Source organism: Lissotriton vulgaris, chromosome 2_1 (genome assembly GCF_964263255.1).
Source record: "Lissotriton vulgaris chromosome 2_1, aLisVul1.2, whole genome shotgun sequence".
NCBI classification, from domain to species: Eukaryota; Metazoa; Chordata; class Amphibia; order Caudata; family Salamandridae; genus Lissotriton; species Lissotriton vulgaris.
Window position 1 is genome coordinate 36,648,807 of NC_141687.1, and position 18,497 is coordinate 36,667,303.

Sequence of the window (18,497 nt, forward strand, 5' to 3'; positions counted from 1 at the left end):
ACCTACCTGACGTGTGGAAAAGAGGGGGTCAAGGTCTTCGACACTCCGGTGAGGACATACCTACCTGATGCGTGGGAAAGAGGCGGTAAAATTTCAGAGTCTTCAACACTCAGGCATGGACATACCTACCTGACCCATTGGCAAGAGGGGGGTCAAAGGTGTCAAGATCTGCAATACTCCGAGTACATACCTACCTGACGCGTGGGAAAGAGGGGGTCAAAGGTCAAGATCTTCGACACTCTGACAAGGACATACCTACCAGATGCGTGGGAAAGAGAGGGTTAAAGGACAAGGTCTTCGACACTCCTGCATGGACATACCTACCTGACGCATGGGAAAGAGTAGGTCAAAGGCTTCGACGCTCCGGTGAGGACATACCTACCAGACGTGTGGGAAAGAGGGAGTCAAAGGTTATGGTGTTCGACACTCCGGCTAGGACATACCTATCTGATGCATGGGAAAGAGTAGGTCAAAGGGTTCCACATTCCGGAGAGGACATACCTACCGGAAAGTGTTGGAAAGTGTGGGTCAGAGGTCAAGGTTTTCAACACTCCTGCGAGGATATACCTACCGGAAGTGTTGGAAAGAGTGGGTCAGAGGTCATGGTCTTCAACACTCCGGCGATGACATACCTACCGGAATCGTTTGAAAGATCCGGCGAGGACATACCTACTTGATGCGTGGGAAAGAATGGGTCAAAGGTCAAGGTCTTTAACACTCTGGAGAGGACATATCTACCTAACTCTTTTTGGAAAGAGGCGGTAAAATTTCAAGGTCTTCAACACTCCGGCATGGACATACCTACCTGGCGCATGGGCAAGAGGGGGGGGCCAAAGGTCAAGATGTGCAATACTCCGGCGAGGACATACCTACCGGATGCATGGGAATGAGGGGGTCAAAGGTCATGGTGTTCAACTATCCGGCGAGTACATACCTACCTGACGCGTGGGAAAGAGGGGGTCAAAGGTCAAGGTCTTCAACACTCTGGAGAGGACATATCTACCTGACGCTTGGGAAAGAGGCGGTAAAATGTCAAGGTCTTCAACACACCGGCGTGGACCTACCTACCTGACGCATGGGAAAGATGGGGTCATAGGTCAAGGTCTTCGACACTCCTGTGAGGACATACCTACCTGAAACTTGGTAAAGAGCGGGTAAAAGGTCAAGTTCTTCAATACTCCGGCAAGGTTGTACATACCTGACGCGTGGGAAAGAGGGGATCAAAGGTCAAGGTCTTCGACACTCCAGCGAGGATATACATACGTGATGGAAAGTGTTGTAAAAAGAAGGTCAAAAGTGAAGGTCGTCGACACTCCGGCTAGGACATACCTAGCTGTTGCAAGGGAAAAAGAGGTCAACGGTCAAGGTCTTAGACACTCCGGGGAGGACATACCTACCTGACACGTGGGAAAGAGCGGGTCAAGGTCTTCAACGCTCCTGAAAAAGCATATATACCTGACGCGCCGGAAAGAGCGAATCAAAGGTCATGGTCTTCGACACTCCGGCGAGGACATACCTACCTGACGCGAGGAAAGAGTGGGTCAAGGGTCAAGGTCTTTGACACTCCGGCTAGGACATACCTACCCGACGTGTGGGAAAGAGGGGGCCAAAGGTCAAGGTCTTCAACACTCTGGTGAGGACATACCAACCGGAAAGTGTTGGAAAAAGTGGGTGGGTAAAAGGTCAAGGTCTTCGACACTCCTGCTAGGACATACCTACCTGACAAGTGGGAAAGAGGTGGTCAAGGTCTTAAACACTACGGAGAGGACATACCTACCTGACGCCTGGGAAAGAGAGGTCAAAGGTCATGGTCTTCAACACTACGGCGACGTCATACCTACCTGACGAGTGGGAAAGAGGGGGTCAAGGTCATCAACATTCCAGTGAGGACATAACTACCTGAAAGTGTTGTCAAAAGTGGGTCATTGGTCAAGGTCTTCGACAGTAAGACGAGGACATACCTATCGGAAAGTGTTGGAAACAGTGGGTCAAGGGTCAAGGTCTTTGACACTCCGGCGAGGGCATACCAACCTGACGCATGGGAAAGTATGTGTCAAAGGCCAAGGTCTTCGAAAGTCCGGCAAGCACATACCTACCTGTCGCTTGGGAGAGAGCGAGTCAAAGGTCAAGGTCGTCAGCACTCCGGAGAGGATATACATACCTGATGCGTGGGAAAGAGGGGATCAAAGGTCAAGGTCTTCAAAACTCCAGTAAGGACATACTTACCGGAAAGTGTTGGAAAATTGGGTCAAAGGCCAAGGTCGTCGACACTCCGGCTAGGACAAAGCTACCTGTTGTGTGGGAAAAAGGTGGTCAAAGGTCAAGGTCTTCGACACTCCGGCAATGATATACATTCATGACACGTGGGAAAGAGGGGGGTCAAAGGTCAAGGTCTTCAACACTCTGGTGAGGACATACCTACCGGAAAGTGTTAGAAAAAGTGGGTCAATTGTGAAGGTTGTCGACACTCTGGCTGGGACATACCTACCTGACGAGTGAGAAAGAGAGGGTCAAAGGTCAAGCTGTTCAACACTCCGGCGAAGACATATCTACCTCATGGGTGGGAAAGAGTGGGTCAAGGTCTTCAATGCTCTGGAGAAGATATATTTACCTGACGCTTGGGAAAGAGGGGGTCAAAGGTCAAGGTCTTCAACACTCCGGCAAGGACATACCTACCTGACGCGCAGGAAAGAGGGGGTCAAAGGTCAAGGTCTTGAACGCTCCGGCGAGGACATACCTACCTGACGCATGGGAAAGAGGGGGTCAAATGTCAAGGTCTTCAACACTCCGGTGAGGACATACTTACCAGAAAGTGTTGGAAAAAGTAGGCCAAGGTCATCGAGACTCGAGTTAGGAGAAACCTACCTGTTTCATGGGAAAGAGGGGGTCAAAGGTCAAGGTGTTCGACACTCCGGCGAGGACATACCTACCTGACGCATGTCAAAGAGCTGGTCAAGACCTTCAATGCTCCCGAGAGGACATAACTACCTGATGCATGGGAAAGAGGGGTCAAAGGTCAAGGTCTTCAACACTCCGTCGAGGACATACCTACCGGACGCGTAGGAAAGAGGGGGTCAAAGGTCAAGGTCTTGAACACTCCTCCGAGGACATACCAACCTGATGCGTGGGAAAGAGGGGGTCAAGGTCTTCAACACTCAGGCGAGGATATACCTACCAGAAAGTGTTAGAAAAAGTGGGTAAAAGGTCAAGGTCGTCGACACTTCTGCTAGGACATACCTACCTGACGAGTGGGAAAGAGGGGGTCAAAGGTCAAGGTCTTCGACACTCCGGCGAGGACATACCTACCTGACACGTGGGAAAGAGTGGGTCAAGGGTTAAGGTTTTTGACACTCCAGCTAGGACATACCTACCTGACGCGAGGGAAAGAGTGGGTCAAAGGTCAACGTCTTCAACACTCGGGCGAGGACATACCTACCTGACGTATGGGAAAAAGGGGGTCAAAGGTCGAGGTCTTCAACACTCCGGCAAGGCTATACATACCTAACGCGTGGGAAAGTATGTGTCAAAGGCCAAGGTCTTCGAAAGTCCGGCGAGGACATACCTACCTGTCGCTTGGGAGAGAGTGAGTCAAAGGTCAAGGTCGTCGGCACTCCGGAGAGGACATGTCTACCTGGCGCATTAAAAGGAGGGGGTAAAAGGTAAAGGTCTTCAACACTCCGGAGAGGACATACCTACCTGAAGCATGGGAAAGAGGGGTCAAAGGTCAAGGTCTTCAACAGTCCGGCGAGGATATACCTACCTAATGCGTGGGAAAGAGGGGGGTCAAAGGTCAAGGTCTTCAACACTCCGGCGAGGACATACCTACCTGACGCGTGGGGAAGAGGGGGTCAAGGTCTTCAACACTCCGGCGAGGATATACATACCTGATCCGTGGGAAAGAGGGGGTCAGAGGTCAAGGTCTTCAACACTCCAGTGAGGACATACTTACCGGAAAGTGTTGGAAAAAGTGGGTCAAAGGTCAAGGTCGCCGACACTCAGGCTAGGACAAAGTTACCTGTTGTGTGGAAAAAAAGTGGTCATAGGTCAAGGTCTTCGACACTCCGGCGAGGATATACATACATGACACGTGGGAAAGAGGGGGTCAAAGGTCAAGGTCTTCAACACTCTGGTGAGGACATACCTACCGAAAAGTGTTGGAAAAAGTGGGTCAAAAGTGAAGGTTGTCGACCCTCCGGCGAGGACATATCTACCTGACGGGTGGGAAAGTGCAGGTCAAGGTCTTCAACGCTCCGGAGAGGATATATCTACCTGACGGTTGGGAAAGAGGGGGTCAAAGGTCAAGATCTTCAACACTCCAGCAAGGACATACCTATCTGACGCGCAGGAAAGAGGGCGTCAAAGGTCAAGGTCTTCGACACTCATGCGAGGACATACCTACCTGACGTGTGGGAAAGAGTGGGTCAAAGGTCAAGGTCTTCGAAAGTCCGGCGAGGACATACCTACCTGACACGTGGGAAAGAGCGAGTCAAAGGTCAAGGTCTTCGACACTCTGGCGAGGACATACCTACCTGACGGGTGGGAAAGAGCGGTTCATGGTCTTCAACACTGCAGAGAGGATATACATACCTGACGCGTGAGAAAGAGGGGTTCAAAGGTGAAGATCTTCAAAACTCTCGCGAGGCTATACCTACCGGAAAGTGTTGGAAAAAGTGGGTAAAAGGTTAAGGTTTTTGACACTCCGGCTAGGACATACCTACCTGACGCATGGGAAAGAGTGGGTCAAATGCCAAGGTCTTCAACACTCCAGCGAGGACATACCTACCTGACGTGTGGGAAAAAGGGGGTCAAAGGTCAAGGTCTTCAACAATCTGGTGAGGACATACCTACCCGAAAGTGTTGGAAAAAGTAGGCCAAGGTCGTCGACACTCCCGCTAGGACAAACTTACCTGTTTCGTGGGAAAGAGGGGGTCAAAGGTCAAGGTGTTCGACACTCCGGCGAGGACATACCTACCTGATGCGTGGGAAAGAGCGGGCCAAGGTGTTCAACGCTCCGGAGGGGACATATTTACCTGATGCATGGGAAAGATGGGTCAAAGGTCAAGGTCTTCAACACTCCTGCGAGGACATACCTATCTGACGCGTGGGAAAGAGTGGGTCGCAGGTCAAGTTCTTCGACATTCAGGCTAGGACATACTTATCTGACGTGTGGGAAAGAGTGGGTCAAAGGTCAAGGTCTTCGACTCTCCGGCGCGGACATACCTACCTCTAGAGTGGGAAAGAGGGGGTCATAGGTCAAGGTCTTTGATACTCCAGATATGACATATCTACCTGACGCGTGGGAAAGAGTGGGTCAAAGGCCAAGGGTTTCGGCACTCCCGCTAGGACAAACCTACCTGTTTCGTGGGAAAGAGTGTGTCAAAGGACAAGGTCTTCGGAAGTCCGGCAAGGAAATACCTATCTGATGCATGGGAAAGAGGGGTTTAAAGGTCAAGGTCTTCATTACTCCGGCAAGGACATACCTACCTGATGCGTGGGAAAGAGGGGGTTAAAGGTCAAGGTCTTAAACACTCCGGTGAGGCTATACATACCTGACGCATGGGAAAGAGGGGGTCAAATGTCAAGGTCTTCAACAATCCGGTGAGGACATACTTACCAGAAAGTGTTGGAAAAAGTAGGCCAAGGTCGTCGACACTCCCGCTAGGACAAACCCACCTGTTTCGTGGGAAAGAGGGGGTCGAAGGTCAAGGTGTTCGACACTCCGGCGAGGACATACCTACCTGATGCGTTGGAAAGAGCGGGTCAAGGTGTTCAACGCTCCGTGGAGGACATACCTACCTGACGCGTAGGAAAGAGGGGGTCACAGGTCAAGGTCTTGAACACTCCTCCGAGGACATACCTACGTGATGCGTGGGAAAGAGGGGGTCAAAGGTCAAGGTATTCAACACTCCGGCGAGGATATACCTACCAGAAAGTGTTGAAAAAAGTGGGTAGAAGGTCAGGGTCGTAGACACTCCTGCTAGGACATACCTACCTGACGAGTGGAAAGGAGGGGGTCAAAAGTCAAGGTCTTCGACACTCCGGCGAGGACACACATACCTGACACGTGGGAAAGAGTGGGTCATGGGTTAAGGTTTTTGACACTCCGGCTAGGACATACCTACCTGACGCGAGGGAAAGAGTGGGTCAAGGTCTTCAACACTCAGGCGAGGACATACCTACCTAATGCGTGGGAAAGAGCGGGTCACGGTGTTCAACGCTCCGGAGAGGACATATCTACCTGATGCATGGGAAAGAGAGGTCAACGGTCAAGGTCTTCAACACTCATTCGAGGACATACCTACCTGACGCGTAGGAAAGAGGGGGTCACAGGTCAAGGTCTTGAACACTCTTCCGAGGACATACCTACCTGACGAGTGGGAAGGAGGGGGTCAAAAGTCAAGGTCTTCGACACTCCGGCGAGGACACACCTACCTGAAGCATGGGAAAGAGTGGGTCAAGGGTTAAGGTTTTTGACACTCCGGCTAGGACATACCTACCTGACGCGAGGGAAAGAGCAGGTCATGGTCTTCAACACTCCAGAGAGGATATACATACCTGACACGTGGGAAAGAGGGGTTCAAAGGTGAAGGTCTTTAACACTCCGGCGAGGCTATACCTACCGGAAAGTGTTGGGAAAAGTGGGTAAAAGGTCAAGGTCGTTGACACTCCTGCTGAGACATACCTACCTGACGCGTGGGAAAGAGTGGGTCACGGGTTAAGGTTTTTGACACTCCGGCTAGGACATACCTACCAGACGCGTGCGAAAGAGTGGGTCAAAGTTCAAGGTCTTCAACACTCCAGCGAGGACATACCTACCTGACATGTGGGAAAAAGGGGGTCAAAGGTCAAGGTCTTCAACAATCCGGTGAGGACATACCTACCCGAAAGTGATGGAAAAAGTAGGCCAAGGTCGTCGACACTCCCGCTAGGACAAACCTACCTGTTTCGTGGGAAAGAGGGGGTCGAAGGTCAAGGTGTTCGACACTCCGGCGAGGACATACCTACCTGATGCGTGGGAAAGAGCGGGTCAAGGTGTTCAACGCTCCGGAGAGGACATATCTACCTGATGCATGGGAAAGATGGGTTAGAGGTCAAGGTCTTCAACACTCCTGCGAGGACATACCTATCTGACGCGTGGGAAAGAGTGGGTCGCAGGTCAAGGTCTTCGACACTCGGGCTAGGACATACTTACCTGACGTGTGGGAAAGAGTGGGTCAAAGGTCAAGGTCTTTGACTCTCCGGCGTGGACATACCTACCTCTAGAGTGGGAAAGAGGGGGTCATAGGTCAAGGGTTTCGGCACTCCGATGAGGACATACCTACCTGATGCGTGGGAAAGAGGGGGTCGAAGGTCAAGGTGTTCGACACTCCGGCGAGGACATACCTACCTGATGCGTGGGAAAGAGCGGGTCAAGGTGTTCAACGCTCCGCAGAGGACATACCTACCTGACGCGAGGGAAAGAGCGGGTCATGGTCTTCAACACTCCAGAGAGGATATACATACCTGACGCGTGGGAAAGAGGGGTTCAAAGGTGAAGGTCTTCAACACTCCGGCGAGGCTATACCTACCGGAAAGTGTTGGAAAAAGGGGGTAAAAGGTCAAGGTCGTCGACACTCCTGCTAAGACATACCTACCTGACGCGTGGGAAAGAGTGGGTCATGGGTTAAGGTTTTTGACACTCCGGCTAGGACATACCTACCAGACGCGTGGGAAAGAGTGGGTCAAAGTTCAAGGTCTTCAACACTCCAGCGAGGACATACCTACCTGACGTGTGGGAAAAAGGGGGTCAAAGGTCAAGATATTCAACAATCCGGTGAGGACATACCTACCCGAAAGTGTTGGAAAAAGTAGGCCAAGGTCGTCGACACTCCTGCTAGGACAAACCTACCTGTTTCGTGGGAAAGAGGGGGTCGAAGGTCAAGGTGTTCGACACTCCGGCGAGGACATACCTACCTGATGCGTGGGAAAGAGCGGGTCAAGGTGTTCAACGCTCCGGAGAGGACATATCTACCTGATGCATGGGAAAGATGGGTCAGAGGTCAAGGTCTTCAACACTCCTGCGAGGACATACCTATCTGACGTGTGGGAAAGAGTGGGTCGCAGGTCAAGGTCTTCGACACTCGGGCTAGGACATACTTACCTGACGTGTGGGAAAGAGTGGGTCAAAGGTCAAGGTCTTTGACTCTCCGGCGCGGACATACCTACCTCTAGAGTGGGAAAGAGGGGGTCATAGGTCAAGGTCTTTGACACTCCAGATATGACATATCTACCTGACGCGTGGGAAAGAGTGGGTCAAAGGCCAAGGGTTTCGGCACTCCGGTGAGGACAAACCTACCTGATGCGTGGGAAAGAGGGGGTCAAGGGTCAAGGTCTTCAACAATCCGGTGAGGACATACTTACCAGAAAGTGTTGGAAAAAGTAGGCCAAGGTCATTGACACTCCCGCTAGGACAAACCTACCTGTTTCGTGGGAAAGAGTGTGTCAAAGGACAAGGTCTTCAGAAGTCCGGCAAGGAAATACCTATCTGATGCATGGGAAAGAGGAGTTCAAAGGTCAAGGTCTTCGACACTCCGGCAAGGACATACCTACCTGATGCGTGGGAAAGAGGGGGTCAAAGGTCAAGGTCTTCAACACTCCGGTGAGGCTATACATACTTAACGCGTGGGAAAGAGTGGGTCAAAGGCCAAGGGTTTCGGCACTCCGGTGAGGACAAACCTACCTGATGCGTGGGAAAGAGGGGGTCAAGGGTCAAGGTCTTCAACAATCCGGTGAGGACATACTTACCAGAAAGTGTTGGAAAAAGTAGGCCAAGGTCGTCGACACTCCCGCTAGGACAAACCTACCTGTTTCGTGGGAAAGAGGGGGTTGAAGGTCAAGGTGTTCGACACTCCGGCGAGGACATACCTACCTGATGCGTGGGAAAGAGCGGGACAAGGTGTTCAACGCTCCGGAGAGGACATATCTACCTGATGCATGGGAAAGAGGGGTCAACGGTCAAGGTCTTCAACACTCCGTCGAGGACATACCTACCTGACGCGTAGGAAAGAGGGGGTCACAGGTCAAGGTCTTGAACACTCCTCCGAGGACATACCTACGTGATGCGTGGGAAAGAGGGGGTCAAAGGTCAAGGTATTCTCCGGCGAGGATATACCTACCAGAAAGTGTTGGAAAAAGTGGGTTCAAGGTCGTAGACACTCCTGCTAGGACATATCTACCTGACGAGTGGGAAGGAGGGGGTCAAAAGTCAAGGTCTTCGACACTCCGGCGAGGACACACCTACCTGACGCGTGGGAAAGAGTTTGTCAAGGGTTAAGGTTTATGACACTCCGGCTAGGACATACCTACCTGACGCGAGGGAAAGAGTGGGTCAAGGTCTTCAACACTCAGGTGAGGACATACCTACCTGATGTGTGGGAAAAAGGGAGTCAACGGTCAAGGTCTTCAACACTCCAGCGAGGCTATACATACCTGACGTGTGGGAAAGTATGTTTCAATAGCCAAGGTCTTCGAAAGTCCGGCGAGGACATACCTACCTGTCCCTTGGGAGAGCGCGAGTCAAAGGTCAAGGTTGTCAGCACTCCGGAGAGGACATGTCTACCTGACACATTAGAAGGAGTGGGTAAAAGGTCAAGGTCTTCAACACTCCGGAGAGGACATACCTACCTAAAGCATGGGAAAGAGGGGTCAAAGGTCAAGGTCTTCAACAGTCCGGCGAGGACATACCTACCTAATGCGTGGGAAAGAGGGGGTCAAAGGTCAAGGTCTTCAACACTCCAGTGAGGACATACTTACCGGAAAGTGTTGGAAAAAGTGAGTCAAATGTCAAGATTGTCGACACTCCGGCTAGGTGTTGTGTGGGAAAAAGGTGGTCAAAGGTCAAGGTCTTCGACACTCCGGTGAGGAAATACATACACGTCACGTGGGAAAGAGGGGGTCAGAGGTCAAGGTCTTCAAAACTCTGGTGAGGACATACCTACCGGAAAGTGTTGGAAAAAGTGGGTCAAAAGTCAAGGTTGTCGACACTCCGTCTGGGACATACCTACCTGACGAGTGAGAAAGAGAGGGTCAACGGTCAAGCTGTTCGACACTCCGGCGAGGACATATCTACCTGACGGGTGGGAACGAGCGGGTCAAGGACTTCAATGCTCCGGCGAGGACATATCTACCTGACGGGTGGAAAAGAGTGGGTCAAGGTCTTCAATGCTCCGGAGAGGATATATCTACCCGACGTTTGAGAAAGAGGGGGTCAAAGGTCAAGGTCTTCAACACTCCGGCAAGGACATACTTACCTGACGCGCAGGAAAGAGGGAGTCAAAGGTCAAGGTCTTCGACACTCATGTGAGGACATACCTACCTGACGTGTGGGAAAGAGTGGGTCAAAGGTCAAGGTCTTCAAAAGTCCGGCGAGGACATACCTATCTGACGCACTGAAAGAGTGGGTCAAAGGCTTTCAATGCTCCGGAGAGGATATATCTACCAGACGCTTGGGAAAGAGGGGGTCAAAGGTCAAGGTCTTCAACACTCCAGCAAGGACATACCTACCTGACGCGCAGGAAAGAAGGAGTCAAAGGTCAAGGTCTTCGACACTCATGTGAGGACATACCTACCTGACGCGTGGGAAAGAGTGGGTCAAAGGTCAAGGTCTTCAAAAGTCCGGCAAGGACATACCTATCTGACGAACGGAAAGAGTGGGTCAAAGGCTTTCACACTCTGGCGAGGACATACCTACCTGACACGTGGGAAAGAGCGAGTCAAAGGTCAAGGTCTTCGACACTCCGGCGAGGACATACCTATCTGACGAACGGAAAGAGTGGGTCAAAGGCTTTCACACTCTGGCGAGGACATACCTACCTGACACGTGGGAAAGAGCGAGTCAAAGGTCAAGGTCTTCAACACTCCAGAGAGGATATACATACCTAACGCGTGGGAAATACGGGGTCAAAGATCAAGGTCTTCAACACTCCGGCGAGGCTATACCTACCGGAAAGTGTTGGAAAAAGTGGGTAAAAGGTCAAGGTCGTCGACACTCCTGCTAGGACATACCTACCTGACGAGTGGGAAGGAGGAGGTCAAGGTCTTCGACACTCCGGCGAGGACATACCTACCTGACACATGGGAAAGAGGGGGTCAAATGTCAAGGTCTTCATTAATCCGGTGAGGACATACTTACCAGAAAGTGTTGGAAAAAGTAGGTCAAGGTCTTTAACACTCTAGCGAGGACATACCTACCCTACATGTGATAAAAAGTGGGTCAAAGGTCAAGGTCTTCAACATTAAGGCGAGGACATAGCTACCGGAAATTGTTGGAAAGAGTGGTTCAAAAGTCAAGGTCTTCAACACTCCTGCGAGGACATACCTATCTGACGCGTGGGAAAGAGTGGGTCGCAGGTCAAGGTCTTCGACACTCCGGCTAGGACATACTTACCTGACGTGTGGGAAAGAGTGGGTCAAAGGTCAAGGTCTTCGACTCTCCGGCGAGGATATACCTACCTGACGCATTGGAAACAGTGGGTCAAAGGCTTTGACACACTGGCGAGGACATACCTACCTGACGCTTGGGAAAGAGCGAGTCAAAGGTCAAGGTCTTCGACAGTCCGGCGAGGACATACCTACCTGACGCGTGGGAAAGAGTGGGTCACAGGTTAAGGTCTTCGACACTTCGGCTAGGACATACTTATATGACGCGTGGGAAAGAGTGTGTCAAAGGTCAAGGTCTTTGACACCCCAGAGATGACATATCTACCTGACGCGTAGGAAAGATTGGGTCAAGGGCCAAGGTCTTTGGCACTCCGGCAAGGACATACCTACCTGACTCGTGGGAAAGTGTGTCTCAAAGGTCAAGGTCTTTGAAAGTCAGGCGAGGACATACCTACCTCAAGAATGGGAAAGAGGGGTTCAAAGGTCAAGGTCTTCGACACTCCGGCAAGGACATACCTACCTGACGTGTGGGAAAGAGGGGGTCAAAGGTCAAGGTCTTCAAACTCCGGCAAGGCTATACATACCTGACGCATGAGAAAGTGGTGGTCAAAGGTCAAGGTCTTCAACACTCTGGTGAGGACATTCTTACTAGAAAGTGTTGGAAAAAGTAGGTCACGGTCGTCGACACTCCGGCTAGGAAAAACCTACCTGATGCGTGGGAAAGAGTGGGTCAAAGGTCAAGGTCTTCGACTCTCCGGCGAGGACATACCTACCTCTAGAGTGGGAAAGAGGGGGTCATAGGTCAAGGTCTTTGACACTCCAGATATGACATACCTACCTGATGCGTGGAAAAGAGTGGGTCAAAGGCCAAGGACTTCGGCACTCCGGCGAGGACATATCTACCTGACGCGTGGGAAAGAGTGTGTCAAAGGCCAAGGTCTTTGAAAGTCCGGCAATGACATACCTATCTGACGCAAGGGAAAGAGGGGTTCAAAGGTCGAGGGGGTCAAAGGTCAAGGTCTTCAACACTCCGGTGAGGCTATACATACCTGACGCATGGGAAAGAGGGGGGTCAAAGGTCAAGGTCTTCAACACTCCGGTGAGGACATACTTACCAGAAAGTGTTGGAAAAAGTAGGTCAAGGTCGTCCACACTCCGGCTAGGACAAACCTACCTGTTTCGTGGGAAAGAGGGTATCAAAGGCCAAGGTGTTCGACACTCCGGCGAGGACATACCTACCTGACGCATGGGAAAGAGAGGGTCAAGGTCTTCAACGCTCCGGAGAGGACATATCTACCTGATGCATGGGAAAGAGGGGTCAAAGGTCAAGGTCTTCAACACTCCGTCGAGGACATACCTACCTGACACATAGGAAAGATAGGGTCAAAGTTCAAGGTCTTGAAAACTCCGGCGAGGACATACCTACCTGATGTGTGGGAAATAGGGGGTGAAAGGTCAAGGTCTTCAACACTCCGGCGAGGATATACCTACTGGAAAGTGTTGGAAAAAGTGGGTAAAAGGTCAAGTTCGTCGAAACTCCTGCTAGGACATACCTACCTGACGAGTGGGAAGAAGGGGGTCAAAGGTCAAGGTCTTCGACACTCTGGCGAGGACATACCTACCTGACGCGTGGGAAAGAGTGGGTCAAGGGTTAAGGTTTTTGACACTCCATCTAGGACATACCTACCTGACCCATGGGAAAAAGGGGGTCAACGGTCAAGGTCTTCAACACTTCGGTGAGGACATACCTACCTCACGTGTGGGAAAAGGGGGTCAACGGTCAAGGTCTTCAACACTTCGGTGAGGACATACCTACTGGAAAGTGTTGTAAAAGTGGGTCAAAGGTCAAGGTCTTCAACACTCCGGCGTGGACATACCTACCTCACGTGTGGGAAAAGGGGGTTACCGGTCAAGATCTTCAACACTTCGGTGAGGACATACCTACCGGAAAGTGTTGTAAAAGTGGTTCAAAAGTCAAGGTCTTCAACACTCCTGCGCTGACATACCTATCTGACTCGTAGGAAAGAGTGGGTTGCAGGTCAAAGTCTTCGACACTCTGGCTAGGACATACTTACCTGACGCGTGGGAACGAGTGGGTCGCAGGTCAAGGTCTTCGACACTCCAGATATGACATATCTACCTGACGCGTGCGAAAGAGTGTTTCAAAGGTCAAGGACTTCGGCACTCCGGCGAGGACATACCTACGTGACGCGTGAAAAATGTATGTCTCAAAGGCCAAGGTCTTCGAAAGTCCGGCGAGGACATACCTACCCGTCGCTTGGGAGAGAGCGAGTCAAAGGTCAAGGTCGTCAGCACTCCAGAGACATGTCTTCAAAAGTCCGGCAAGGACATACCTATCTGACTAATTGGAAAGAGGGGTTCAAAGGTCAAGGTCTTCGACACTCCGGCAAGGACATACCTACCTGACGCGTGGGATAGAGGGGGTCAAGGATTAGCACTCCGGAGAGGACATGTCTACCTGACGCATGGGAAGGAGGGGGTAAAAGATCAAGGTCTTCAACACTCCTGAGAGGACATACCTACCTAATGCGTGGGAAAGAGGGGGTCAAAGGTCAAGGTCTTCAACTCTCTGGCGAGGATATACATACCTGATGCCTGGGAAAGAGGGGGCCAAAGTTCAAGGTCTTCAACACTCCAGTGAGGACATACTTACCGGAAAGTGTTGGAAAAAGTGGGTCAAAGGTCAAGGTCGTCGACACTCCGGCTAGGACAAAGCTACCTGTTGTTTGGGAAAAAGGTGGTCAAAGGTCAAGGTCTTCGACACTCCGGCGAGGATGTACATACCTGACGCGCAGGAAAGAGGGAGTCAAAGGTCAAGGTCTTCAACACTCATGCGAGGACATACCTACCTGACGGGTGGGAAAGAGCGGGTCATGATCTTCGACACTCCAGAGAGGATATACATATCTGACGTGTGGGAAGGAGGGGGTCAAAGGTCAAGGTCTTCGACACTCCGGCAAGGACATACCTACCTTACGCGTGGGAAAGAGTGGGTCAAGAGTTAAGGTTTTTGGCACTCCAGCTAGGACATACCTACCTGACGCGTGGGAAAGAGTGGGTCAAAGGTCAAGGTCTTCAACACTCCGTCGAGGACATACCTACCTGACGTGTGGGAAAAAGGGGGTCAAAGGTCAAGGTCTTCAATACTCCGTTTAGGACATACCTACTGGAAAGTGTTGTAAAAAGTGGGTCAAAGGTCAAGGTCTTCAACATTGAGGCGAGGACATACCTACCGGAAAGTGTTGGAAAGAGTGGTTCAAAAGTCAAGGTCTTCAACACTCCTGCGAGGACATACCTATCTGACGCGTGGGAAAGAGTGGGTCGCAGGTCAAGGTCTTCGACACTCCGGCTAGGACATACTTACCTGACGCGTAGGAAAGAGTGGGTCAAAAGTCAAGGTCTTCGAAAGCCTGGCGAGGACATACCTACCTGACTCTTGGGAAACAGTGGGTCAAAGGCTTTGACACTCTGGCGAGGACATACCTACGTGATGCTTGGGAAAGAGCGAGTCAAAGGTCAAGGTCTTGAACACGCCGGCGAGGACATACCTACCTGATGCGTGGGAAAGAGCGGGTCAAAGTCTTCAACACTCCTGCGAGGACATACCTACCTGACGCGTGGGAAAGAGTGGGTCAAAAGTCAAGGTCTTCGAAAGCCTGGCGAGGACATACCTACCTGACTCTTGGGAAACAGTGGGTCAAAGGCTTTGACACTCTGGCGAGGACATACCTACGTGATGCTTGGGAAAGAGCGAGTCAAAGGTCAATGTCTTCGACACTCCGGCGAGGACATACCTACCTGATGCGTCGGAAAGAGCGGGTCATGGTCTTCAACACTCTGGAGAGGATATCTCTACCTGACTTGTGGGAAAGAGTGGGTCAAAGGTCAAGGTCTTCAACACTCCGGTGAGGACATACCTACCTGACGCGTGGGAAAGAGTGGGTCACAGATTAAGTCTTCGACACTCCTACTAGGACATATCTACCTGACGCGTGGGAAAGATTGGGTCAAAGGCCATGGTCTTCGGCACTCTGGCGAGGACATACCTACCTGACGCGTGGGAAAGAGTGTGTCAAAGGTCAAGGTCTTTGAAAGTCCGGCGAGGACATACCTACCTCAAGCATGGGAAAGAGGGGTTCAAAGGTCAAGGTCTTCGACACTGCGGCAACAACATGCCTACCTGACGCATGGGAAAGAGTGGGTCAAAAGTCAAGGACTTAAAAAATCCGGTGAGGACATACCTACCTGACGCATGGGAAAGAGTTGGTCAAAGGCTTCGACACTCTGGCGAGGACATACTCGATATCTGACTAATTGGAAAGAGGGGTTCAAAGGTCAAGGTCTTCGACACTCCCGCAAGGACATATCTACCTGACGCGTGGGAAAGAGGGGGTCAAGGGTCAAGGTCTTCAGCACTCCGGAGAGGACATGTCTACCTGACGCATGGGAAGGAGGGGGTAAAAGGTCAAGGTCTTCAACACTCCGGAGAGGACATACCTACCTAATGCGTGGGAAAGAGGGGGTCAAAGGTCAAGGTCTTCAACACTCTGGCGAGGATATACATACCTGATGCCTTGGAAAGAGGGGGTCAAAGTTCAAGGTCTTCAACACTCCAGTGAGGACATACTTACCGGAAAGTGTTGGAAAAAGTGGGTCAAAGGTCAAGGTCGCCGACACTCCGGCTAGGACAAAGCTACCTGTTTGGGAAAAAGGTGGTCAAAGGTCAAGGTCTTCGACACTCCGGCGAGGATATACATACCTGACGCGCAGGAAAGAGGGAGCCAAAGGCAAGATCTTCAACACTCATGCGAGGACATACCTACCTGACGCGTGGAAAGAATGGGTCAAAGGCTTTCACACTCTGGCGAGGACATACCTACCTGACGGGTGGGAAAGAGCGGGTCATGATCTTCGACACTCCAGAGAGGATATACATATCTGACGTGTCGGAAGGAGGGGGTCAAAGGTCAAGGTCTTCGACACTCCGGCAAGGACATACCTACCTGATGCGTGGGAAAGAGTGGGTCAAGGGTTAAGGATTTTGACACTCCGGCTAGGACATACCTACCTGACGTGTGGGAAAGAGTGGGTCAAAGGTCTATCGCCCTCCGTGGACCTCGCCTGATTTCCCTGACTTGTTCATAAGACTGGCCCAGGACATTCGCTCAAGATATGACAAGGTAATGATAATGGGGGATTTTAACTACCACTGGGAGAAGGTCCCAAAAGATGGTCAGGCGTTACAGATCGATGAGGCGTTAACCTCATTAGATCTGGTTCAACAAGTAAGAGGCCCAACACATGCCAAGGGACACACCCTAGACTTGGTGTGGACGACAGTTCCTGTCCAGGACATGGCTGCGGCTCAGCCATGCGTATGGTCTGACCACCACTTGGTGAGAGGCAAGGTTTTGGCGGACAGACAGAAAACAACAACTAAAGGAGGATGGAAGGCAGTTAGGAAGTGGAATAAGATTGATGGGGATAAAATGATAAATTTACTTCACACCAACCCCCTTGCCAACAATTGCCCCCTCAACCCAGAGGCCCTCTGTGGGGCACTCATGGACAAACTTCAGAATGCCACAGACAAAGTTGCACCAATCTGTAGGGTGAACCGTACGGATAGGAAACGAGGGTCCCCGTGGTATAACGACTTACTCAGAGCTCAGAAACGTGGGCTACGCAAACTGGAAAGAACCTGGCGGAAAAACTACAGTCCTGACTCTCGTAGTAACTATCTACGGGCTCTCGCTGGTTATAAGCAAGCGATTATAGCCAGGAAGTCCGAGTTCTACGAGGAGAGGATTTCTACGGCTACGAACCCTCAGAAAGAAGTCTTCCGAGTCCTTACGGAGCTCAGGAAGAACAAGGAACAGCCCCCGGACTTTAGTCAGGAGGATTGTCAGAAGTTCCAGGATTTCTTTACCAACAAAGTCATTGATTTGGTCACTGAAATTACGGCAACCTCGCAAATTGACTGTCCACCGGTGGATATCCCAGCCATACTGCCAATTACAATCCCGCTCTCTAATCTACCCTTGATTACAAAGGAGAGTTTAGCCTCCCTCACGGGACGGGTCAAGTCCGGCTCTAGGGCGGATCCATGCCCACCTGAAGTGTTCAAACTCGCACTCCCGGGCATCGAGGATGACGTGCTGAGTCTCCTGAACCTCTCTCTACAAACTGGTCAAGTGCCATCTGCCTTCAAGGAAGCCCGTCTGATTCCCTTGCTAAAAAATCTGGGGGCAGACGCAAAATGTCTGAAGAACTTTAGACCAATTTCCCAGTTACCATTCTTGGCGAAGGTCCTGGAGCAGCATGTCCTTATCAACCTTTCAGAACATCTGGAAAGCAACACGCTGCTAGAGCCGAATCAAGCAGGCTTCCGTGCGAATCACAGCACGGAGCTGGTTATGTTGTCAATCGTAGATGAACTTAGGAACAGAGCAGACAAGAAAATCCCGGGGGCCCTGGTGCTGTTGGACCTCTCCGCGGCATTTGATACTGTGTGTCATGAACAACTACTGTCGCGGATGAGGGACTTCGGCATTCAGGGCATAGCACTGGCATGGTTCACATCCTTCCTTCAAGGGAGGACGCAGAAAGTGCAATTAGGTGACATGCTTTCTACCGCAACCTCGATCACTTGCGGAGTCCCACAAGGGTCTGCTCTGTCACCCCTATTGTTCAACATATACCTACAGCCTTTGATTCGAATGCTTAATCAAATGGACTGTCAGGTATATAACTACGCAGACGACACCCAGATCATCATCCAGCTGGAGGATAGCCAGAATGCCTTTACCAGACTGCAAAACATTCTGAGAAGTACAGCTAACTGGATGTCCGGCAACTCCCTAAAAATCAACCCGGACAAAACCGAGGTGTTGCCGATTACCATCGCTGGCAACCCTTGGTGTGACCGTTTCTGGCCTGGGGAGTTGGGCACGCCTCCAGAACCGGCTGAGGTGGTTAAGAGCCTGGGCATCCAGGTGGACAGCAAGCTGTCCATGAAAAAGCAAGTCACAGCTGTGGTGGGCTGCTGCGTCGGCCTC